At 39.1% G+C, this 18,794-nt stretch overlaps 1 protein-coding gene across 1 annotated transcript in view; it reads right to left on the bottom strand.

The window, feature by feature from the left end:
* Positions 1 to 18,794, bottom strand: part of ARHGAP15 (Rho GTPase activating protein 15) — a 293,000-nt gene that overhangs the window by 198,881 nt on the left and 75,325 nt on the right. The gene's annotated exons all lie outside the window — the stretch shown is intronic.

Below are 18,794 nucleotides of genomic sequence, written 5' to 3' on the forward strand. Positions count from 1 at the left end.
ACTTTACTGATTTCAGTCTCTGCACAAGTCTATCACTTACCTATTTTGTTTCTCTGTGTCCTGTACCCACACCACGCTTGGCCAGGCATTTGCTAGCTCAGTGCTCCAACAGCTAGCACCAAGCAAGGCTTCCAAAGAGATTCCTATCTCATCCCATCACTACCACACGAACACAGGCAGTCTTTGCAAAACTAACTTCTGATGACCTTACAGAGAAACATACATGTTATGTAACTGTTCCCAAGTTTTTAATCCCATTATTTTTTTAACTGCACTAAGTTCAAATTTACTGCAGCAACTGCGCTGAAGAAAAGTTATTTACACACCAAATAAATTGTTCTTCCTACTTTCTTCCTAGAAAGTAGAAAGTGCTTCATATCCACCAGCCTTCTTGCACAAATTCTCCTGCACAAGAGGCCCCACACTGACCTAAACAGGTTACAGGTTCACCTGTCCACGTTCCAGATTTTCTGRAACTATTGACTATAAAGAAACTTGTACTGCATGAAAAGATACAGGCACTTCTAATTTCTGAGCAGGTTTCATCTCAGGAACAAATTATTTTCCATTTACTCTGGTGAAATCCCCAACTGCTGATATAAGGACCAAATCTGTCTTTCTGTGTATAACATAATGCCATTTGTAGAATGAGGCTTGCACAATTCATGGCTTAGTAAGATAAAAACAGAAATAGAAACTGTGGACAAAGAGCGAAGTTGGACTAGATGATCTCTAGAAATCCCTTCCAACCTCGACCATTCTGTGATTCTGTGATTTCCCTTTCTCCTTTCAGCTTAGCTCTATATTCTCAAAATGCTGGTTTTCTCAGCAAACTGCTATGGGTGCGTAGCATTCATAGCACTTCAGTGGGTGCTTGTATTCGGTGAATACAACTGTGTTTCTTCAGGTGACTTTCGGAAGTTGAACTCTAAGTAGTCTCTCCAGCTATTCATCTTCATTCTGCTAAATTCATCCTACGCTGTTGTGCTCTTATTTCTAAAAGCAGGGAGCTGAGGCTGGACCATTCACTATTGCAGTGATACAAACTGCAACAAGTTTCTACAAGGAATGAAAAAATTTTGGCTAAACCCTTGCTATTACACACCAAAAATCATTGGAATGAAACGATAAAACTCCSAATGGTGAGCAAGGGCTCACTCTATCAATAATTTAACTGCCTGGGCAGTCTTTCTTATTAGCTTAGTGGATTTGCTTGSTGGATTGGTTTAAATGGACCCCCTCTGCTTTTTGATGAGTGTAAGACCACAGAATTTGGCCCACAGAAGATTTCTTTAACCTCTAGGTTCATTTTAGACATCCAGTCTTACTGAACGCAGAGTTAAGTTACATCACCTTTCATAACTTATGTAGAGACAAACAACAATGCATGAAACAAAGAAACCCAATATTGCTCATGGGGAATATACGCAGAGCAATGCTATAACCAATGTGTTCTGCATACCAGAAGCAAAAAAGGCATATAAAAATATGCAAAGCCAGAAAAATCCAGGTACCTGGGGGCTTCTGAARGCTGCAACAGTAAAATGCAAAAGACTTTGTGCTATTGATAAATAAAATGATGACCTCTCTGGTCTTGCATGGTTTGTGATGTAACCTGTGATTTCTGCCAAGCGCTTGTAACAGTTCTCATCGCAGCATGAACTGATAGTGTGATATGTTAACATCACCACTAATACACGCCAACATTACACTTTTCTTTCTTCAGTTAGACATCTTTCCTTCAGGCCATCAGGCTTTGGAGGTCTGTATAAAAATGTACTTCTTCAAACCAAGAAAATTCCTGCAATTTTTTGCACAATTAAACCCATTTGAATGTAAGCGGTTTACCGATTCCTATTTTTTTATTTGAAATTGGGCCTACATTGCACAGTTCAGATCTAATTCCCGATTTTAAATCCAATGAAGACTCCAGGGAAGGCGAGACTTGCCCTCTCTTTCATACCTGTCTATAAATAAGGCTCAGTAAAAGAAAGGAGATAAAAACTAAGGATTTTAATATCCTGTTTTACTACTCTTCTTTATTCCTTTCTAATATCAGATAAACTAATAATACAACATATAATAAATATTTGAGGGGAAATAGCAATGAATCTGCATTGTGTTTTGTAAAGCCTGTTCTTGAAAGGCTGATTACTCACAAATTGTAATGGGTCTATTATACAAAATTTATCTTTCTTTCAYGATGTGATTCTTTAGCCTTAATATTCACTTGATTCCCACTGATTACAATAGAATATGTATAAGAGCGATAGGAGATGGGACCAGATGGAGCTATAGAAATATTCTGCCTTTTCAGATACATGTATAAAATTTGGACTCAAAAAGCAAAAACATGTCTCAAGATTTTTAGTCCTTATTACCAGCCTAATAGAAACAAACTTAATGAATGCATAGACTGCCAAATCTTTGCACACGGGGCCAAAGAAACTTTTATTAAAAAACAAAAACAAAAACTTCACAGTGTTTAACCCCCAGCCCTTCTCAAACCAGCCTCCCCAAACCAGGGAAGCTCTGCCTTTCTTTTCTTATAATCCCTCCCTTGCTCGTTGCAAGGGTACCTCAATTCCTAGGACCACAACTAAGCTCCAGCACACAATAAGCACATTTTAACATTTCAAYGATTGCCAATTCCTCTGGAAAACAAAATTTAAACATCCAAAAGCAGATTTGCTAAGGTTTTGAGAAGCTGAGATGACCACAATTTTCTTTTTACCTCGCAGAGAAACACAGATGGTCAAATGCCGCTGTAGGGTTGGGCTCCTATGTGAGAGGTCTGGTGGCATGCTACCTAAGAAAAGCTGTGTTCTTCTTTAAGAACAGTTCCAAATGCTCATATTATTCCTTGTATTCCTCCACAAGCATCCCCTGCCTTCCCAAGCAGGCAATTCCCTTAATAGGGTTCCTTTAAATTCCCTTCAAAGGKCTTAGCTAGCCTTTTTATTGTCCTTTTAGGTAGCCAGACCCTGGGACTTCCTACCTCCTTTCTTCTTCTAGCYGGAGCCAAACCTTTATTTGTCCTTTAAATATAAGTTTCAGTGTTATATGGAGCAGGCAACTCATCAGAGAAGACACCGAGGCACAAGAGAGCCCTGCAAATTACAGAGGTAAGTGAACAAAACCGTGCAGGAATTCACGGGGGGTTGGCGAGGGGGGGAACAGTGTCTTTCCTTATGTTACAGGCACGCACTGACACTGCTAATCCTTAACGTTTGCAGCCACATGGACGGCTATCACAGCATTACCACAGACAATGAAAACAGCAGCTTCCTGTAGTTTCAAAGCACAGCTATAGCGGTGCAGTTAATAGTACTTTATATATGTAAAAGCAGAAATGCCGTCATCATTTGCCATTGAAACAAACAACAGGAATCCGCTCGCACCCTCCACCTCGACTCCCGAATCGTATTCAGAAAGAGTTAAAAGATGAAATAAAATCATAAAGGCACCAATGATATTTTTATAACAGAGCTATCGCTAGTAAGCTGTATTTTAGAGAAACACTGCACATTTTGATGACTGTCAAAATTTACATAACTTACTCTACATGAATTAACTATGAGGTATAAAATGCAACTTTGGCTAAATAAACCCTCAGCAATTGTAAAGCAGTATTTCAAGCATCGCTAAAACAACACCAGGCTGAAACATTAAGCAAAAAAAGATGAATACTGAGTGATCTCCCCGATATTTCSTTATTGTTGTGGAATAAATTAAACAATCAAAGAACATAATCTTTAGAAATACAGATCATAATTCTAGTTGCTCTAATACTTTTTTTWAATTTTTATTCTTAATGAGTGTTTGTCAATTCAGTGCCTAGAATCAAAACTCTGACATATTAGGGTAATGAACTGGGTCCGGGAATTACCAGAAAACACATAAATACTAGAATTTCTTGAAAACACAAAGTGTTAAGAGAAACAAATTCCAGTCTTTAACATCTGTCCTACAGATTCTTACCATTTATCTGCTGATCAAAATTTCGAATGGTGCCAAAAAAAATCATGAAGTCAAAAGGACTTGGTGGGGGGATCTTTGTTTCTCTCTAAAAGCCTAAAAGTTATACTCAACTGCAGCACAAAGAGTAAAGAGGTTGTTATTCATATTAACTACATTTACATTCCTATCGCAACATCCAGAGAGCTAATAGTGGGGTTATTAACATAACAAACGTAAATGTTCTATATAAATAATACTGTTTCAGGCCAGCAACCGCTCATCTGACAGCATTTAGGCACAGGCTCAACATCTGTTTATGAACACTTTGCCTAATGATATCATCAGATATCATTAAGTGCGGCAGAATACAGCACAGAGGCAGGTGCAGCTGCCTTCAGTACCCATCACAGAGGAAGAAAAGAGCTGCATTCCCGATCCGAAAACCCATCATTAGGACAATTTTCTTCGACAAACCAGCCCTGTGATTTCAATCTGTATATCACCTGTAATTGTAGTTTTTAGCAAGAAGCTGATTCTATACATTTAGCGACGAATCACGTTGATGGCCTGAATACTGGAAACACATTTGTGCTACCAGCTGCGGCAGCTTTTTTTAGAGCCTGTGTTAACAAAATACTGCTAACAAGGCAATGCTTGGAGTGCAGCTTTGTTTCTCTTTCTTGTTCATAGTGTTTAGATGTGCATAATTATGGAGATTAGCAATTGATTGCTTCTCAATAATAATTGATTATTGGTCACTGAACCTTCTCCAAGGCACTTCACTGAAGGTGAGGACAGGTGATAAGTTCCCGTGCAGCGGATCTGGAAAACGGAACGGAAAGGTCCAAAAGAACCTTCGATTTGTACATCAGTTTCCATGATAAACAGACCAAAGGGATAATAGAATATCCCAAAGCCTCGTTTGCCCGGAGGCAAATTGTAGAGATCATAGCAAGCCTGCAGAATTCTCCCTGTGGACTATGTAAGAAACATACATCATTTTTATATATGTCAGTTGTTCTTTGATTTGAAAATATTTCTACCCATTTAATTTATCTTTTTTTTTCATTCAGTTTTCTTAAATTGTACAATTTAAGGGGTCTATCAAAGAAGGAATACCATTCCTGAACACCCCTAAAATGAAACATCCTGACAAAATAATGCAAGGCTCTTTAGTGGAAACGTGCAAATATTGAAGCATCCATTGTCACTGACTTCAAAATCACTATACCCTTTTGATCTGCTTTATACCCATCAAAATTTTGGTCTGATGTGACTGCCTTGCTGCAATGTAACATAACGTTGGGAATATAACAGGATGCCACAGCTAAAATTTAAAGGTGAATGCTCTTATTTTTGGCTTAATCACCCACTGTCAATTTGGACAGCAAATATCCAATTTAAATTTATGGGAGTGCATGGAAGCCACTCAGACAATAAAGTATCTGCAGCGTCTGTAAAATGGTAAACATCATTTCTTGTTGGCTATTCAAAAGTATTTTGAACAGCTCAAATCAGTATTTCTAACCCTGGTGCGTTTACAGAAAAATGTAATTTGTAAGCCTGACTTACCATACTATCCACCTTTAGATAACCTTTTATTTTTATTTTTTTTTCTTCAATGCAGAATGTTACAAGGAGGGCAGTGAACTTTACAACCTGATTTGTGAAAAATGCAGTTTGTTTAAAGTTAGCCCGCTCCTTTTCTGCACCATTTTTCAAGCTGAAATGGGAAGCAGACTGCACCAGCATGATTCAAAAGGAAAACACCCAAAAGAGAGGATGAGGTTTAAGYGAGATCAAACATCGGGACCACAGTCCGTGCTCGCTCTCTGCTTAAGCAAGGGTCTCCCATAATGAATAAGTGCAGTTTTAAGCAAGGCTTGATCAGCTGTGTGAGCTTTGTGCTTGCTCCTCCAGAACAGCACCGTAGCAGCAGATATTCCAGCTTCCCATGCCAGGAACGACCCCATCCAGYGCTGTGATCGGACGGATTCTGCGCTTCCACCCAACCACTTTGCACCAGCTTCTGCACCCGGAGCTCAAAGGAGTCAGAAGGTGGTTCACCCTGGACTATTTTAAATGGCAGCAAATATTCTGAGCCTAGGAATTACTCTCTCCAGGAGGAAATCTTCAAAACGGGGGTGTTAGGTACCCATGCGCTCACTTTGCAGGATGGGGTGTCTTTTTAAAGCAGCTTTAACCCAGTGCACACGAGTAGACGAGGCGCTAATTTCCAAGCACAATGACTTGCAGGTGCAAATAGGGATATGGATAACAAACTATCTGATCTGTGGGCGCAGATAGATGGTTAGACATCTAGAAGCCTTATGTGCAGCCGTAAATAATTGCATCCTCAATTATTTATACAAATAAAGAGAGAAGGCCAGCCTAGGGAAAAAAGAAGAAAAAAAAAAAGAAGAAAAAGAAAAGAGAAAAAAAAAAAAAGAAGCAAAACAAAACAGTACTTGATGCAGTACATACCATTTTTGGCAGTAAATCCCAAATTTACAAAATACTGTGGCAATATTAGGACTCTACGCTACTTACTGCTCTTTTTCTGCTCGATATAGATTATTTGTACCTTATTTTAAATGCAAGGCCTTTCTAAATGAAGATGACTGTAGAATTTGCACCAGAGCAGATGAACTGATAGAGCTGCTCTTGTGCAGAATGAAGGTATGAACCAGTAATGTAAACAGGGAATTGCTTCAGTGCATTTTATGASCGTTCGAAAATAGTTCCTGCCACATTTTACATTAGTTTTTAATGTGTCTATGTTAAACAACTGCATGGATGGAACTATACAGATGCCTGGCATCTTCCTCCTCCAAAAATCTCCCCCGAAAAACCCATTTCGACCAGACAAAGCCTAAACAAGGCTTCCATAAAAACAGGAAAGATCCTTACAGAGCACTCTGATATGTATATGCAAGCAATGCTGACTACTACACAACTGATACTAACTACACATTACAGATACATATAGAAAACACAAACATTAGGAAGTTGAATTGGAATTGGAATTGGAATTGGAAAGCTGAATACTTTGAAGTTTGAATAATGACTGCATAAATATTATCCATTTCCCAAATGCATACCTGTTTCTTTAATCACATGACCGTATACCCAGTTTTTCCATAGGCTCCTGCCTCATTCAAAGCACAAAATGATTGGGTTGTTTGATGCAAAATTGATCAATTTCATTTAATTCCTACTACTCGCTTGTTAATTATTGCACAGTATTTAGGTCCAATTCTGAATTACAAATTTATTTGCATTTTTTTTCTGTAATACTCACAGTGTTTTGATTCTTAACGAATTCATTTATAATACCCAAAGAAAGAGTAAGAGGGTTGCATTCTCGCTGTTGAAAATCTTCACAATTGGGAATTTTAGGAAGGAAGAGATTAACATCGAAAGTATGAGCTAATTTGGTATAGCAGCTACCAAAAAAAAAAAAAAAAAAAAAAAAAAAAAAAAAAAAAAAGCTGGATTGTAGGGGTTGTTTTAGAATAATAATAATAATGTTAGACTATTTTTTTTTTTGGTCAAAATAACTCCTTTTGCTTCGAGATACAGCAGTGAGCCCCAGAAGTTCTGCAACACGTTCCTCTAGAAAATGAAGCGCACACATCCGTGTGATAAACTGTGCAAATAAAAGCAGAAATGCTGCATGGGGCCAGTCGGATGGACCTCAGCGACGGCAGCCTGCTGGCCAAGAGGCTTTGAGCCTCTCAGCAAACAAGTCAAATCCATGATTTATCCCAAAGACACTTTTCTCTGTGTAAGAAAAGATCGAGAAGCTTCCTGAAAAAGGCAGAATGTCATCACCTAACTGAAGACTATCATGAGATATATATTATATATGTGTGTGTGTGTGTGTCTGTGTGTGTGTACGCGCGCATTCATTGTGGCTTTTTTTAATTTAAGTTTGTGCAGTTCTGATATTTCTTAACTTAGAAGTGCCTTATTCAAACACAGTAAAAATTCTAAAATCCTGCTATTTTTGTATTATTTTCTATTTTTTTCCCGTATAATAGGCCCAAACATAGTTTAATTACATAGACACACCATACAGATTTCTGCCTTTTTAGCTCCATACAAGAACTCATACAAGATTTTGCTGCCTTGTGTGTGTATCGCTACCCTTTACCAGTGGGTTCTAACTTCAGTGCAAGAGCCTTGATCATGAGAACCCACCAGGAGCTGGAATCTCCCCCCACGCCTGCTGCCCACACCTGCAGCTCCCAGGCTTTCACAGTGTCCTCCCCATGCAGAGATCCAGGACCTTTCTCACCTCRCCCTTCCCAACTCCTATACCTGCAAGCACTCGTTCCTGCTCCGTTATTCTGTCTTCCCATTACTCACAGTCTCTCATTTTTATTTTAACACAGAAATATCTTGCACTCTTTTGCCTGTAATATTGCTTCTTTCTACCAAGACTTCTTCTGAGGAGCCAGAAATCTTCTTGCTGCCTCTTCCTTCGTTTCCAAACTTTTCTGTTCCCCCCTCATCTTCTATATCTCTTTCTCTCTGTTAACAAACTCCTCTGTGTCATTTCCCTAAATTTGACACGTATGCCCAGAATAAACGATTTTTAAACAACCAAAGTGTACAGCTAAGAAGACTGATGTCTTTAATTGTACAAGTTTTCCCTCTGTCTTCCTTTACACATACAGCTCTCTGCAGACCGCAATTACTCAGGGTGAAGAAAGTCCCTGGGCACTAGATGTGTATCCTGGCAGTGCCTGGCATGTTTTATCTATTAACACTGGATAAACAACACACAGGAAAAATAGTCACTTTGCTTGGTTTTATTCCCCGTGTTATGCGGGCAGCTTTGGCTCCTGTGAATATGTCTTGCTATTACAAAAGCCTCTGGCCCGTGCAGCCAAATTCAGCTTAGAGGGATATTAAAACTCTTACAGGGACCATTATTTGATCAGGTTTCATTTTTTAATTGCTAGTTCATAGGACACCATTCTGGGAGAGTCCATTTAGAAACACTTCTTACCATTGAAAGCCTTCACCACCTGTTCCTCATGTTTTATGCTGTAGATGGAAATATAAATTCTATCTATACAGGTAAAAAAATATACCTACTTTCAGGGTTATTGGTGAATTTTAGTTATATATTCTGCTGCAATTTTATTGAGTTTTAAAGTCAGGTTGAATAAATATGGTCTGTTTGCTTGGCATTCCTGTCGTGTATCCTCTTTCTGTCTAAAATCAAGAGTTTTATGTCTTTGTCATCTGAAAGTACGCTGGCCTCAGAGGCAAAATATAGGTTAATATGTCTAAAACACTGCAGCATGATATCTGATTTGTATGTTGTTCTTAATGTTATATTGTTTAAAAGAAGAAGAAGAAAAAAAGTTACTTGAAAGCCTATTACAGCCTAACACAATAGTACAGCCTTGAGGAGGGTCTGATAATAGCGGTTGTAAAAGCAGCAAATCTTCACTCAAAGTAACACTCAGGACCCAAATTCAGAAAGGACTATAACACAGAACTGCATTTTTAGATTTTTTTGGGGGGATTTTTTTTTTTTGTGCTCTGAAGGTGCTTTTTAAAGGCTTGTGATGAAAGTTTAGGAAATGTGAAACCCACACCAGCCAATTAAGCACTGCTTGCCTGATTGTAAAAAGGATCCAAGAAGAGAGTCCTAAAAGATGTCACTGATTTACCYCTTTCAGGTCTCAATCATAAGCAATTTAGATTGCATTATTACCTAATAACAATGACTTGCAACATTATTACCCATGTCAATTCTGAAAGGAGATGGAGAATCTCAGATCTGCAGATCCCCTAGCGYTGACGTATCACTGCAACTGAGCAGGATGATTTGGGGAGGAAAACAGCACTTTCTTCTGTTACAACATGATGRGTTCCTGCACTTTTGGCTCTCCAAATATAGAGTCCGGCCTTGTGGGCAGCAACTAATGTCGCTTCCGCTCTTCATCTTGAGTCCTGCTATTGTTAGACATAACATTCCATTGAAATGGAAACGGGACAAAACAAAACATTAGCCTTAGATGTCTCAAACTTGGAGTTTAAATCCTTAGTTGARTCAGAATATGTATTTCCATCATAGGGAACACTTAATTATTTATAATCATATACACAATGGAGGGGATTTTATTATGCTTAGGAGTTCTACAGTAGCAGATCTGACAAGATAAACCACAGTTTTCCAGAACAGGAACCCATTTTCAGGGTTTTCAAGGAGTTCTAGCTTTTGAATTACTACACATCCTTAGGTAGATGTGGGGATCACAAAACTACTACATTTGCATTACCATTATGGAAGGTGGTGCTAATCAGAATTTGACCAACATCATCTAATTTTTCCCATTGCTTGCTAAAGTAATATTTCTTACAAGAAGCAATATATTGTCAATACAAATTCTCAATAGGAATGCGGCTTAATACCATACAATTGGCGTTGGATCAAATTCCGCTGGAGCAACTTCCCTGCCATCTGAGCAGGTTTTTTGCTAAATGCCACTGAAGTGGCGTCACTTCAAAATAACAAGAGAGAAGGGTTTGTTTGGTTTGGGGTTTTGTTTTTAGCAGACAAGTGACTGCAGCAGCGGGCGCCGCTGTCTGAGAACGCTAACGCTGAGGGGTAGGTACCTAGGAACTACCATGGTCAGATGGTGAGTGGTGCATGAAGTGCACTCTTTTTTCCTGGTACAAAGATGTATTGCATTGCAAATGGATATCCATGTAATATTGTGAAGTACTCAGTAAAAACAAACTGCCATATGTCATGCAATCCTGCCTACACTGTTTGGAAACCAGTTAATATAATTTTTTTTTTCATTTGCTGCTTTATAGATGAAGGGACGAGGAGGAGACTGCAAAGACTTAGTTCCTTTTCTCTGTTCTTTTGAAACTTTAGGATCTTGTCATAAGCACTATATTTACTTCTGAGCACATCTGAGAATAACCTGTAGACTTCCAATACTGCAGAGCACGTAGCAAAACAGCAAATGCCTTCAGGTAGAATTGCACACCTAGCTGGCTTTGTGCACTGCAGTGCACAAAGTCTATGTGCACATAAATTAAATTTCCTATCATTTAGCTACAAAATTTTAAATATTTGCTGATCTGTGAAGTCCAAATACATTACGATACCTTTGCTGTTTTAAATTACCCAGTTGGGAGGCATCCATTCTGAGAAGGTCAGATCAAAGATGGCATTTACATCTTTTGAATTTTTTTTTCATATTTTGTCATACTGTTAGTATTTTAGCACTATTGTAAATCTGTTACGCTTGTTCTATTTAGGAGAAAAGACAGGTCTACAGAAGTCAACACAAAACCATGAAAACAATGGAAAATCCTTTCCAAGTGAGGGTTCAAAATAATTCATTGTTAAAAAGAAAGAAACATATGTAATCTTGCTTTTTACTGAGTGTGTTCAGAAACAACTCTAATTTAATAGGCAAATTATACCAGGGATTCTGTAAATTAATAAAGAGAAACCATCACAAAATTTGATGGGAAGATATGCTATCTATTGTTTCCACTTCTAATATACATGTGTAAAGCATTTACTAGCGTACTGCTTTATAAGCAGCACAAGATGGAAGTATCTGAACACTTAGGTTGTCACCTTAAAACAAACTGTCACACATTTTTCTTCACACATTTGAAACCCAACTTATCAACCTTAACAAGTGTTGTTATCAAAAGAATTTTGGTGCCTTTGTTCTTTCCCTTTTGCAAGTAAATTACACTTTTAGGATTTATTAAGACAAGAAACAATTTTTGAATAGCAGGTCAAAACTCTCTATGGAAAAATTCTCATTACTTTCTAGCCTGAAGCAGTATTTACCACTCCAACTTATCCATCTTTTTCCTGTTTTTTATATATCTATATTTCCAGAATCTTGTTTCTGTGCCTAATGCTATAACATTGCAGCAGTTTGTTCAAAGCAACACTCTTATTTTTGCTCTTAGCCGGTGCTATACAAACCCTGATCAATTATTGAAGTGTAAGCCCTGAAGTAACACAGCCATTACTGCAGCAGGCAGATAAAAATGGAACACTTTTAGCTACAGTATATTTACTTTAGAGTTTCAGCAAACAAACCAACAAGTTAAACTACCTTGTCTTTCACTTTGTTTGATGTACTAATATTTCCTGCATGTTCAAAAGTCTTTCTTTTAAAACAAAGTTACTGAAATGTTATGTCTGCTTGTTTGTGAGAATACCTAGCTTAAATATTTGCATGAAACAGCCTTGAGATATTGAAAAGGCAGCATTAAAGTGCTACAAATCTAATACCGATGCTGCTATCTGCATTGCCATAAGAGCTGCATTTTCTTTTTTTTTTATGGGCTGTTTGGTATTTTAAGGTGGCCAAACCGCCAAGCCTGCATCTTGTAATGACATTGAAAATGATGCTGGGAGGTATCTGAAACAACAAACCACATCACTGAGAAAAGCCTTCACTGAAGAAAAAAATCAAATTAGAGGTGTTGGAAATTACATATGAACATCAACCGCTAATCACTTCTGGACTTTCCTCTTTCTTCAGCTCACTCCTTAACTCACAAAGGAATGCCTAAAATGTCATAATATTTTGTTAAAATGCTTTTTTATTTAATTATACAGAGTCTATATCTGATAGAGGCGCTAGTTCAAGACTACAACTATTCATTTCTGATGGTGCTGCTTGTGCATCTGCAGACAAGATATAATGTTTTTTGGCTTAAATGTCTGTTCTGGGTTTTAAGAACTAAATGATAGTGAAGATGACTGGAAATGCTCCAGATTTCCCTATACAAACTGCTTAACAAAACCAAAAATTAATACTTATGCTACAGACCTAATAATATTTGACATTTGCATTTTGTCATGAGATGAGGAGYGGCAAGAACTTGTCTCAGGAAGTTCGGGAGAAACCACAAAAAATAAGTTTGGGARATGGATGTTTAAAAGAAGATTGCATAGTTTTGATCCATTCTGAGCTGTTCTCCTCTGGCTCCCTGAGGAGAGTGGCCTGCAGAGCTCATAAGCACCGTACGTGAAGAGATTATGAAAAGTGACCTCATGAATACATGAGGATGCCCTCATAGCCCACTTGAAGGCATTTGATGCCTGAATGAAGTAGCCGTGAGTACAAAAGCTGTATGTGTTTGGATGTTTTCACAGTTTTGGATAGCCTGTATGGCCACCAAATGCCATTAGGAGGAGGTGTTCAACGTCACAGGCACCATTGGGCAACTTCAGCACTCACTGGATTCTTCCCAGGTATTTTCACTGAACTTTGCAGGACTTTGGGTTCACCCATGTGATAGGTATAAGGGTCATGYAAGCAGAGATCAGAGAATTCTGTCTTAGGAGCTCTCAGATATTTGAATTTATCCTAAATATATTTACAAAGGACAGACTTGTCAAGTCACCTTCTTCACTGGAGGACTACACTGCCTGTTCAGTCAAAAAATCTGATCCTAACCTGATCTACTCAGCTGGGCGGCCTGTCCCCTATGGCAAAGGCAAATAATGCTCYCCTCTACCACCCTCTCCTTCTTTCCAACCTTAGGAAACACAACAATAAAGGACTCCCTCTCAGTCACAAAGAAAAGGGAACAGCAAGTGCTCTGTGCAAATCACAGACACCTGCTACCACCCCTAAGCTCTGCTCCTTCTACAGCACTCCTGCTCCCTTCTGGGTGGGAATGAACCTGAACCCCTCAAATCAGAGAGACAACCTACATCATTATATGCATGCAATGCCATCCACACATACGGATAATGCACAAACTACAGTCTCAGCATAAAAACAACCACAGGCATTTTAAAGCCATATCCACGGAAAATTACTAAGCATTTCAAACTATTCCTTTTTGTCCTTCACTTCAGCACATCTTATAAAAGAAACATAGCAATCACAAATGAATGTAAACAAGTTCTTTATCTTCCTTTTTTATTTTATTTTTATAAGCAGTGCATCTGAGCCTGGTAACATATTCAAGGTATGCCTCACACACTTGGAAGCAAAAACCTTTTCATTTGAACATTCGATTCCCTGAAAGTGAGGTAGCCAATTTGTTGTTGCAAGCGTCTGTGCTATTATTTTTAGAGCTTTCTGGCAGACAGCTCATGAAAGGTGGTTTGTATAAAGCAGCAACATAATTTGAAAAAGTGCAAAAAGGGAATCTATAGTGATGCATGTCTTTGTGAAGCCGCTCTCTTTTTAAATATTGCACTGGATAGTAGAAATAGGCTGCCTGGATTTATGAGGTGTGAAGCTATGTCTCATAATGATTAACATTAGAATCACAGTTTAGACCTGAGGTCAGATTCCAGACACTACATTAACCTTTTTTTTTTTTTTTTTTTTTTAGAAAATCTGGAGCTCTCACTATTATTCTACTCTTTATTAAAACAAAAAACGGTGTTGAATTCACTGCCAGTTTCAAATGAGTCAGGAAAGCGGGGTCAGGTCTTTGAAATTTTGCTTCACCAGCTCATCCACACTTACCTTTTCTCAGCAGAGCCACGAGTGCGTACGGGAGCACATGCAAAGCTGCCGCCTTCCCCAACGTTTGCACTAAACAATCCATAGCAGCGCCTGGGAGCCTATCTGAGAGGCTCTATCTTTACAGAGACTTGCAATGAGATGTCCACGGTGTGAGGAAAATCATATGAACAAACAGCCCCCTAAACCTGCGTGAGGTGTTGTCATGGTCAACCATCTTCAACACAGAGACATTTTGTGCTTACGTTTGAGAGCTTTCTGCTTATTTCTCTAACCACATAGCTTAATGAGCACGAGGTGATAAGCGCCCAGCAAAGCACTGTCAGGAGGACTTTAATTTGAGGGCAGTGCTGCAGCAAGAACAGGAGCTGCCCAAAGGATGCCCAAGAACAGAGCTCAGCTGGCTGGAGAAGGGCAATGGGGAATGGAAACTACTGGGTGCTTTTTCAGCCTGTATCCCACAGCCCACRAGCTGTTGGCAAGAATTTCGGGTGAGTTAGGTGACTTCCAGAAATGGGGCAAGTAGCTGAACCAGAGATCCACGACTATGAAAAAGACCTGGCAATTATAAATGTTACCCAAAGACTCATTTCTTAGGTCTCTGGATCTAAGAGTCTTTGGAAAACTTATAAATAGCAGCCCTAATCATGGCCTGGGTGGTGCCAACATTCAGTGACAGGTTACATACTTCTAGATGGTGGAATGCAATGTGTTACTGATGACTAGACTGAGAGGTGCACAAAGATTTGGGACTGAACAAACATAAATTAGTAGGTGGTTGGCTCAAAGGAAATATTTGGGAAGAAAGGATTAATGTCTATAACYACCTATCAACTCAAAGAATCCTTCCGCACAATTAAAATATCTGCGTTTTAACTGCATTTCAAAAGAAAATTGACATTAATGAATATATGTTTTTCTTTTACAGAAGTTCCAGAGCATATACTACGCAAAAATAATCAATTCAGAAACATGTATAAAGCCTCTAGATTGAGTACTAAGCATTCTCTTGATCTTACGACACCTGACCTACAGCGGGTACAATACAGAATAACTCTAATTTTGAATATTCATTATCATCTTTAAAAAAGCACACAATATTTTAATGCCATACCAGCAACAAAAGCTATTCACGGGCCAAAGCCCAGTCACTTAGGTTTACCCTAGATTGATGATAATACATCAAAATGTCAGAAGATATRTATTTACCAAGTTCGATGAAGAAAATCTGACAAATACTATTTAAGATAAGTGGCATTTTCTCCTAATTGTTTTCAGATGAATGAATGAAAAYCTAATGCCCTGCTACTTTGGTGGAGCACTAAATGGCATAAAAATCTCATGTTTATACAATGTACTGGTACATACTCTAAAAGGAGAATTGAAACAGTCGTGCTCATTTACAAATCTATCTATCTTAGGCATACATCGCTGGAATTGCAAAACAAAATGGAAGAAAAATACCCTAGATTAACCAGTCGTTATTTATGTTCATTTGTTGTCTTTTATGTGTTTGATATGACATCTCAATCATCCTCATTTTTTTGGTGCTGTTCTGGTTTCGAAAAACATATGTTTCATGTAACATGGAATGTACTTAAAGGCATCGCTTGCTATAGCTAGCTCCTGTAGCCAAGAAAAACTCTCTTAAGACTTCCAGGGTACTGTAATGTATGCAGGTATCCAAAATAAAATGGAATGAAATAAACCGGAAGGTAGTCATCGAATTCTGCAAATTGATGTGTGTCAGGGAACTTGTGCACAAAATATTAAACCTTATGTCCTCATAGGCTTTCATAAACATTAAACCTTTACTGGTGTGAATCAGGCAGGAATCAGCTTGGCATTAGGTGGAAATGTGCCCATAACCATAATGTGACCATAAGAGGTCACTGTATGAACAGGGCTCTTGCATAGTCACAGGAAGAGGCTGGTTGCTCCTGTGTCCAAGCCACCATCCATGCCATGGCTCTGGTCGTCTACGTACATACACATGAAGATGAAATGATGATGAAATCATCAGTTGATGATTTGATGAATTTGATGATTTCTCAGTCAATTGTTGAAAGGAGCTGGGGCAGCATGGGCTTGTTGCTGCTTCCAGCACCCCAGCTGAAGCCGTTAAAGGTAGTTTAATATCTGCCTCGTTAGGTGGTTCCCTGATGAGCGCTGGAAGGAAGCAACCTGCAGTGACCAAGTAACTCGGTTACTTTCCCTACAGACCAGCTTAGCTGCATGGTTCATAGCATAACAGAGATAAGGCTTCCCTGGGCACACTCCACACCACAACTGTTGATTATAAATCCAGTTTCTGATATTTTGATTCATAGGGTTAGGGCTGAAAAATGTGGATTCAACAAAAAGCTTAACTAAATCCGGAACAGATTTGACAATAGGGCTGAGAATCTTCAGTTAGCTCTGAACAAATCACACACTCGAATTTGCACAGCTCTTGATAGCACTTCCTGGGAGAGTCAGAACAAGCAGCAGGAGAAGCAGCTTTTTGTTAAGATGGGCTGTTCTGCAGCCATCTGACTTGAGAAGAAAGTACCAGAGGTCACGACAGACTTTTCTGAGGAGATGTCCAGCTGAATTTTTCATGTCAAAGAGATTAGGTGAAACTTTTATTATTATTWTTATTACTCCTTGGAGTCAGGGCCCTACTCCAGCCATCTGTAGTTGGTGCTTTGAGCTTCAGGCCCCAGGACAGCACTCATTTGTTCAATGACCTAGAAGACAAAGTAGCCCATGTCCGCATGAGCTGCAAGGGGAGGTTGAAAGATCACAACTAAATTGTACTTGCAAAGATATATAAGGATGTCTGCATTCTGCTAAACCTGCTAATTGTAAATACTCGCAGGCCATTGTATTAATTAAGGAGTACTAATGTTTGCTGTCATTGAAAACTGGAACGCTTTTGTTACAGTCATTCAGTCTGGAAATTTCAGTACCTCCTCTGCCTCCAAGAGGGCAGAGCTGAGGGCAGGGAGCAGAATTGCTCCATATTGCTCCATAACCACCCATATTGCTCCATAACCACCCAAAGCACCATCACTGGTGAACAGGCACCACGGCCCTGGCAAACCTTCGCTTACAGGAGCTGCGAGTGACAGGGGGAAACTCAAAGAGTTCCATCCATGGCTAAAAAAGCAAATAAAGAGCTGCAAGAAATAGTTTCTGGATTTTCCATTTTCCACCTCGGCCATTCCCCATGGATCCCAGAGGACCAGGTATTGCCACTGCAGTGTATTGTGAGCTAGGAAGACACTCAGGCAAGTGGCATTACAGAAATCGAGGCCAGAGCTGAAGCCTACCAAAAAAGCAACAGAAAAGTCCCATTCATTTAAATGGGACTTGGACCAGGCTGCTGGCAATTGGTGTGTCAGAGACTCTGCCTAAAAACCACTGGCAAGTTCAAGCATTAGCACCACGTTTCACAGCGAAACTCCTCCCAGGTAGCTCAGAGGGAACCAGCTTCCCACCCGGCCAGGTCTCATGGCTCAGTGTGAATCTGAGCATCAAATGGTAAAGGTTGCTACTTCAGAGAACGCAGCAGCAGCAACACTTAAACCTCGCTTAAGTGATAGAGTGAGGATGTCTCTGTAACTGGGGACAAACCTCTTTCCAGGCCCTTCTCTCCCTGGTAGCAGATGGTAGCCAGCCCTTCCATGGATGCTCTGCTACACCTCGGGTTTGCTCACGGAAATGAAGGATGTGCTCAGTTGGAAACACAGTGCAAACTCACTTCATTAATATCTRGACTGGGTATAATCTGCGAAAAGTAATTCTAACAGATGTTTTTTACTCTCYTTGCAAACCCCAGTGCTTTCAGCTGTCTTTTACAGTTCATACTCTCCTAGGCATAAAATCACTGAGAGTTTGTCCAGTTAGTCCTTGTTGGCTCTTTTAAAATATTTGGTATGACTCGAAACCATATACATGTATCTCCCACACATGAAATGATTCACCAGCTTTGACAAAACGTCCTCTACAAACGCGAACATTTGTGTTCTATCAGTATATTTTGTTTCTACACAAKGAAAGGAAAATTGAAAATAGAGCTGAGCATGCCATTAGAAAGTGCTCAGTTGTGTGATCATTTGGCAAAATGGACAAATGTCTCCTAAAGAGTATGTTGAGGTTCCCCAAACAAATTTTACTGGTAACATAAGGCATGTTGGAGTAAATTCCAGCCATGAAACTCTAGTTCATTAATTTTCTACACCAACTGTCTCTTGCTAATTCCACTCACATAATAAACAGCCTAATAAAAATATACTTTCCTTCTCAGGCTACATCTGAGAATATTTATAGATGCTGCGTAATGTTGACAGG

Source organism: Nothoprocta perdicaria, unplaced genomic scaffold (assembly GCF_003342845.1).
Source record: "Nothoprocta perdicaria isolate Ctin4 unplaced genomic scaffold, notPer1 scaffold_27, whole genome shotgun sequence".
In the NCBI taxonomy this organism is placed as follows: domain Eukaryota; kingdom Metazoa; phylum Chordata; class Aves; order Tinamiformes; family Tinamidae; genus Nothoprocta; species Nothoprocta perdicaria.